The following is a 6702-nucleotide window of genomic DNA, read 5'->3' on the forward strand; positions in this document are numbered from 1 at the left end:
AAGAAGACTCTCTGTAGAGAATATGACAACAAATCAGACTAGTATAGATCTCAATACTGAAAATGAGAAGTCAGGAAACCCATTTAATTAATGAACGAAAATGAAAAAATTTCTCAAAATGAGTACAGTTGATTTGGTTTTAATTAAAAACATAGAAAATGCAGGGTACATATAAAGTAAAGAGAGATTTATTTTGGTTCATGGATATGGAGATTTAAACCTAGGATTATTAGTTCCATATATTTTGGACACTGGTAAAGGTATGGTAATATGGGGAAGGGTGAGCCAAGGTGGTCACATCTTATTCTAGGAAGTTGAGAGAGATAGAGAAAGGCAGGAGGCAAAGTGGGATGCATAAGCACTATATTTGTGGACATGCCTCTAATGGCTGAAGGCTCTCTAAAAATTCCCTAATACTATCACCAGGTAGTACCTCTTGGTACTATCACCTTGGGAAAAACTTTGGTAGACTCATATTAATCATACAGTTTACCAGTATAATAGGAAGTAGAATTTATGTTAGACTAAGAAATACTTACCTTGATTAACAGGAAGGATTTGGGCTGAAAATAGAACATTTTCTTTTGAGGTCTATGAAGGATGCTGAACATGGACATTTAAGGGTGAACAAGTATAAGAGTTATGAGACAAGATCAGATGTCACAATCAGAGAGATCACCTCTAGGCTCTTAGCAGTGAGACTTGAGTCACTGTAGGGGAGAAATATGGAATCACAGGACCCATTTCAGTGAGATTTCAATGGTACTAATAAATATGAATTCCCACAGTGGGTAACATATATAGTACTATTCTTCAGTGATAAAATACACAGCTAAATTTAAACTCTTACCTGGATCAAGCAGTATCACCTCCATATACAATGGAACTGCTTTAGCTTTGCTGATATGAGCTCCAGGTACCCTGAGATTTTCTCTGTTCCTAGGCTATCTATTCCTCATTTTGACTTTGGCTCCTTATTGCTAAATGCATATCATAGGAGAAAAACTGTTAATTCATGGTACCTTAAGAATGTCTGAGAGAACTTCAGAGGTAGAACAGGGGTCACTGCAGAGGTTAGGATTACTTTCTTGTCACTGTGATTTCCTAATTCATCTGAGTTTTAATGTGTGATGAATACTTGAACCCATAGGTTTTCCTGTATTTTATTGCATCTCAATAATTTGTTGTCATTTTCTTTCAGTGAGTTTTAATGTAAAGGATAAAAACTGACAAAATTAGAATTTTATGCATTAAAATTAGCATTTCTATTTATTTCTCACTTAAGTTTCAGAACATCCTCTTTATCTTAGAATTATCACACACACATACGCACACACATACACGCACACACACACACACACAAAATCAAATGTATGTACAGACAACTATGAGATATACTAGACTACTGGCCATAACATACTTTAATATGAATCTTTATTCCTAATATGAGTGGATGACTTAAAACATAAAAAATGAAAGATTTGAAAGAAAACAATAATATTAATAAAATTTAATAAAATAATTATGAACAATTTAGAAATTGTATTTTAGTTTGAAATTTTGAACACCATTTTTGAAAGAAAATCTTATTTCACAAAGGAATTAAAGGACTTTCATTTGTGAACATCTCAATTATCCTCATCTAGCATTTCTAATCATTGTCAAAAATGAAAGTGTCTTAAAATGAAAGAGATGCTCACATAAAAGCATGTGTCTCACGGGAACCTTTTACTTCATAACTATAACTGTTTCTCTTATTGCTTTTAGTGGTGGATTCTTCGACTACTGTAATTCAGGTGCCCTCACTCTCTGTCTCCAGGTAGGACTGGGACACTCACCTGTGGCCTTAGCTCTGGGTTAGTCTCTTCAAGTCACTACCCAGGTAGCACCAGCATTTGCCACGTCATGCTGCCTGCACAGTTATCCAGAGCACAAACACCTGCCCCTCTAGGTTCCATAATCTATTCTCTGGTTCCATTCCTGTAAACAAAAGTGACCTCATCATCACATGTTGGGTAATGGTATTTATACAATAATGTAAACCTATAGAGAGGTACAACCAAAACCCCTTCATGTGCTCAGAATGTCTCATACAGGGGACAGGAGGTGGTGAAAATGATCAAGATTTTCATGTGAAGGTGATGCTGCATGACTTCTGTCCTACCAGTGGTTCATACCATGTGCCCCATCCTGTCTCTCCCAGTGTGTATCCATTTCTCAGTGTGCCTTCTCCTACACTCAGCTTCCACTCTCCCTCTTTCTTTGGGACAGGGAGCAGAGGAACTCATTTTCAAATTAGTAAGTATCAGGAAGTTTCAGAGCATCATTCCCTACCTTTAACATGCTTCTCATTGAAAATATGAGCAAATGACCATTAGTTCTTCTCATACATTGATTTGATTATGGATCAAATTAGTAGTTAATTTTCTTTTAAGGTATAAAAGCAAAAATATTTTTTATTTTGTTATGATTATAACACAATTTTGGTTTGATGATTATGTTATGAACTTATTTGTGGGGATTTATGGTTAATATGCCATCACACTCATCATCCATTTCTAAATTATTCCCATATTTTAACTAAGAATCCCTAAAACATTCAGAAACTTATTAAAAAATATCAAGTTATTGCAAAAATCAGGTATCTAATTGCAAACAGTAGCTAAAAAATAAGAGGTGTTTCTTCAAAACTTCCTTTTATGCATACTTTCAGTTGTTAATATGAATAACTGCATACTCCAGTGCATTATATGATTACCTAGTATCTGTATTACTAGAAACTCCCATAGAATTCTGACTTCCAAACACTCTCCTACTATCCACTGAGCTTACTCTTCTGACAAAAGACACAAAGATGCAGGACTGGAGGTTTTACCAGGATAGGAACAGGTCCTATTGCATTCAACACTGGCTGAACAGGTGAAAAAGGAATGTGCAAAAATGCAGTTTGAGTTAGTTTTCTGCTTTTTCAATGGAAGATAATACTATAAATTGTTATGGTGAGGTAATTCAAAAAAAATGGAAATAAAACCTTATGTAGGAAATTTCCTGATATAAGCTTATTATTGCTGTTATTAACCTTTTGTTTTGTTTTTTTTTGGATTCATGTGACTTTTAATTTATTATTTTACTAATGTCTTACAGCAAATGTGAGGAATAAAGTCAGGAATAGGAAGAAAAGTGTCTTTTGAGTTCCTTGAACTATTGAAGCATGTGCTAGAATAAGGAAGTTCAGTAAACGCATCATGTCCTTGTCACCAGAGCTCATAATGGAGTCGTGGAACAGGGACAGGGGCAGCTGTAGCTTTGTGAAAGTAAGCGCTGGCAGAGTCCTGCATCAAACTTGGCACATGTGGCAGACAGGGCAATGTGGATGCTACACAGGGGGATGAAAAACTGACCCTCCAGACTACAGTCCAGGAAGTGAGAAGCGATGTGCACACCCCTCTGGGGTCTGAGTGTCTCTGCCTTTCCAGCAGGGAAGGGACACCTGCCAACCGTGCAGCAGTGAGGCAACTGTGGGGGAAGACTCTTAGAAAAAAGAGAATGATTTCTTTTTTATGTTTGCTGGTGATGCTGATTGACCAGAAGTGATATTGTTATTGTTTTTTAACTTTTGGGCAATAGCATTTGTCCTGGTGATAAAATATCCTCTACTTAGCATTCTTAAAACGCATAGGAGAGTGAAAGCAAGGCCTCTTTAGGACCTAGACTAGTGAGAAGGGGAACACATGGATTCTAAGGATAAGGTCACAAAAAAGCTAGTTCTATACCACACAGTCTGACACAGATGAGACCTTGGCTTTTTCCATTCTTAGAATACCCACCTCTTCTAACATCCTACTACATCTAAGGTCAGCTTAATCACAGCTTGGGAAAACTATTACTGTACTTCTAAAGTTAAGGTGAAAGCTACATTCTTAATAAAGTGGGTTTTTTTTTTCCCCTAATTAAATGGGTTTGAATAAGTTCAAAGTCTAACATCTAGAGATTATTTCCATTATTTTGCTTGTTGGGGGAACCATTAAAATTCATCACGGCCATTTTTTTTTAACCTACAGAAAGTACATGAAATGGGCAAGGGTAAGTTATTACACAAATCACAGAAATGGTTGACATGCATCTAATTTTATCCATTGAGCAAAAGAGACCTAAAAGGGGGTAAGTTCTTTTTGAGAAAAACCTAAATGTATTCAAAAGGGAAACATACTACACTAGACCTTTTTTTTTCCTTTATTTTTTTCCTGGATGGAAGAAAAGGATATGTGGAATTGAAGGGAGTAGGGAAGAAAGTGTCCATTAACTACCTATCATTTGTGACTTAGTTCTATCAGAGTGGAATTGGGTATGGACCATTGGTTTATGCAGTGATGTACACCACCATTTGGCAGTGATCTTATGTTTTAGGAACCTAGAGTAAGATTATATAGCTGGGTACTGGCTTACTGGCTGGGTATAGTAAATATATATGGGGTTTGCTTTTAGCTCACAGCAAATGATGATGATCACAGATTTAGCACCTTAGTTTGTACTTCCTCTGCACCTGAATCATCTATCACTGTGAAGCCTGAGCTTTATGTGAGAAAGCTGTATTCTTAGATAATTCCTTGTGATTTCTCCAGGACTGCAGTTTACTCCAATCTAAGGGCTAGTTTTTCTATTAGAGAAAGTATTCAACACTAAATAGGATTGAAGCCTTGAAGACATTATGTAGTGGTGACAGGTGTTACAGTTCAGGTATACGCTGTTTAACAAGTCAAATAGATATTATTCACTCTTAAGCATTAACTTTTTTTAAGCAACAGAATTATATGTTTTGGCTTGAAATGGTGCTTTCTTCTATATTTGACTTCTCCATTTTCTTAGTAGATATTACTGTTTCCTCCAATATTTCTTCAAAACTTTCTCCTATCTGGGAGGTTTTCTTAGAGGCAACCTTAGAAGCCTCCTCTTCCTCTTCCTCTTTCTTAAATGACAGCCCAGTGGATGAGACTTTGGAGGTTGTAGAACTGAGAATTCTAGGAGGAAGCAGATAACTTGGATTGGGAGGTGGATTCAGCCCTGAAACACTTAATCCACTGGAGCTAAATCTTGTCTCTTCACCTTCCAGCAGTTTCCTGTAAGCTGCTATCTCAATGTCAAGGGCCATTTTGACATTGAGCAAGTCCTGGTATTCCCGAAGGTGGCGTGCCATCTCACTCTTGGTATTCCTCAGATCATTCTCCAGCTGTCCAATGCTATCCTGGTAGCCGGCCACCTCCGCACTGTGCCGCTCCTCCAACTCCAGGATCTGCCTCTCCAAGGATTCATTGGCCCCGCGCAGGCCCTTGATCTCCATGGTGTGTGCCTGTAGCTGGCGCCGATACTCGTGGATCTCCTCGCGACTGGCTCGAATGGCTTCGGTGCTGCGCGCCGCCTGCTGGTTCAGGTTGGCGAACTTGGACTTGTACCACTCCTCGGCTGACTGCAGGTTCTTAGCGGCCAGGGACTCATATTGGGCGCGGATCTCCCTCAGTGCTGAACTCAGGTCTGGTTTGGCCACAGCCATGTCCACCTCAGCCGCGGCCTGCGACGATGCCTGCACCGTGGCTAGCAGTTCAGCTACCTCTTCATCGTGCACCTGGCGCACGAAAGCCAGCTCGTCCAGCAGCGACTCCACCTTCTTTTTCAAGTCCAGGCGGGCCAGAGTGGCGCAGTCCACGTCGCGCTGCTGTGCCTTCAGGGCGCGTTCGGCGCCTTCGCGCCCGCGGCTCTCCTCTTCGCAACGCGCCCGCAATCGCTGCACCTCTTCGGCCAGGCCGTCGTGCTCCAGCAGGGCCTGCGCGCGCGCCGAGCTTGCCTCCTCCAGCTTCGCGCGCAGGTCGCGCAGCTCGCGCTGGAAGAGCTCTCCCACGCGCGACGGCTCGGCGTGGCGTTGCCGCAGCGCAGCCAACTCGGCCTCCAGTGCGCCGTTCTGTGTCTCCAGCTGGTGCACCTTCTGGATGAACACCGCGAAGCGGTCGTTGAGGCCCTGCAGCTGCTCCTTCTCGTTGGTGCGGATGATCTTGTACTCGTTGGTGCGCGCTGCTGCCTGGCTTAAGTCCAGCCCGTTGGACGCCGGCAGCCAGCGGTAGGCCAGGCCCAAGCCAAGCGACGAGGCCGAGGAGCAGGCGGCCGAGGAGGCCACATTGCAGCGGTACAGTGATTGCGAGCGGAAGCTGCCCGCGCCGCCAGTCCCAGAGAGACGCCCGGACAGGCGAGAGCTGTCCCGGAACACCTTGCGGTAGGAGGAGGCGGAGCACAGGTAATGCTCCAAACCGAAGCTCATGGTGCCAGGATCAGGGTCTGGAGAGCGGCAGCAGCTGGAGCTACTGTGCACGCTAGAGGTGCGGCAGGCTTTTTTTTATTAACCTTTTGAAACCTAGGTTTAATTTTTGTGATTGAAATAAATAATACAACTGCTATAAGTTCTCATGAGTAAGAATGGAAAATAACCCAGCCATAATGCAAAAGCACAAACCAATATCTCCAGTATATTTGCTATTATGCAAAATGAAACCTGGTAGCACTCTCAGTCAGTCTTTGAAATAGAGAAACTCCTGGCAAACCTGAAGGATTTTCCTCACTGCAGAGAATACATCAGGGGGGATCTGTTGCATCAACTTATAGCCCTAAAGTTCCCTGGTCTACACAGTGCATTCTGGAACAAACAGGACAGAATAA

General features: G+C 41.6%; 1 pseudogene; it reads right to left on the reverse strand.

Annotated features, from left to right (window-relative positions):
* Positions 1-4807: 4807 nt before the first annotated feature.
* Positions 4808-6307, reverse strand: LOC143406861 (alpha-internexin pseudogene; annotated as a pseudogene).
* Positions 6308-6702: the final 395 nt, after the last annotated feature.

The sequence above is a fragment of the Callospermophilus lateralis genome, chromosome 1 (genome assembly GCF_048772815.1).
Source record: "Callospermophilus lateralis isolate mCalLat2 chromosome 1, mCalLat2.hap1, whole genome shotgun sequence".
Classification (NCBI taxonomy): domain Eukaryota; kingdom Metazoa; phylum Chordata; class Mammalia; order Rodentia; family Sciuridae; genus Callospermophilus; species Callospermophilus lateralis.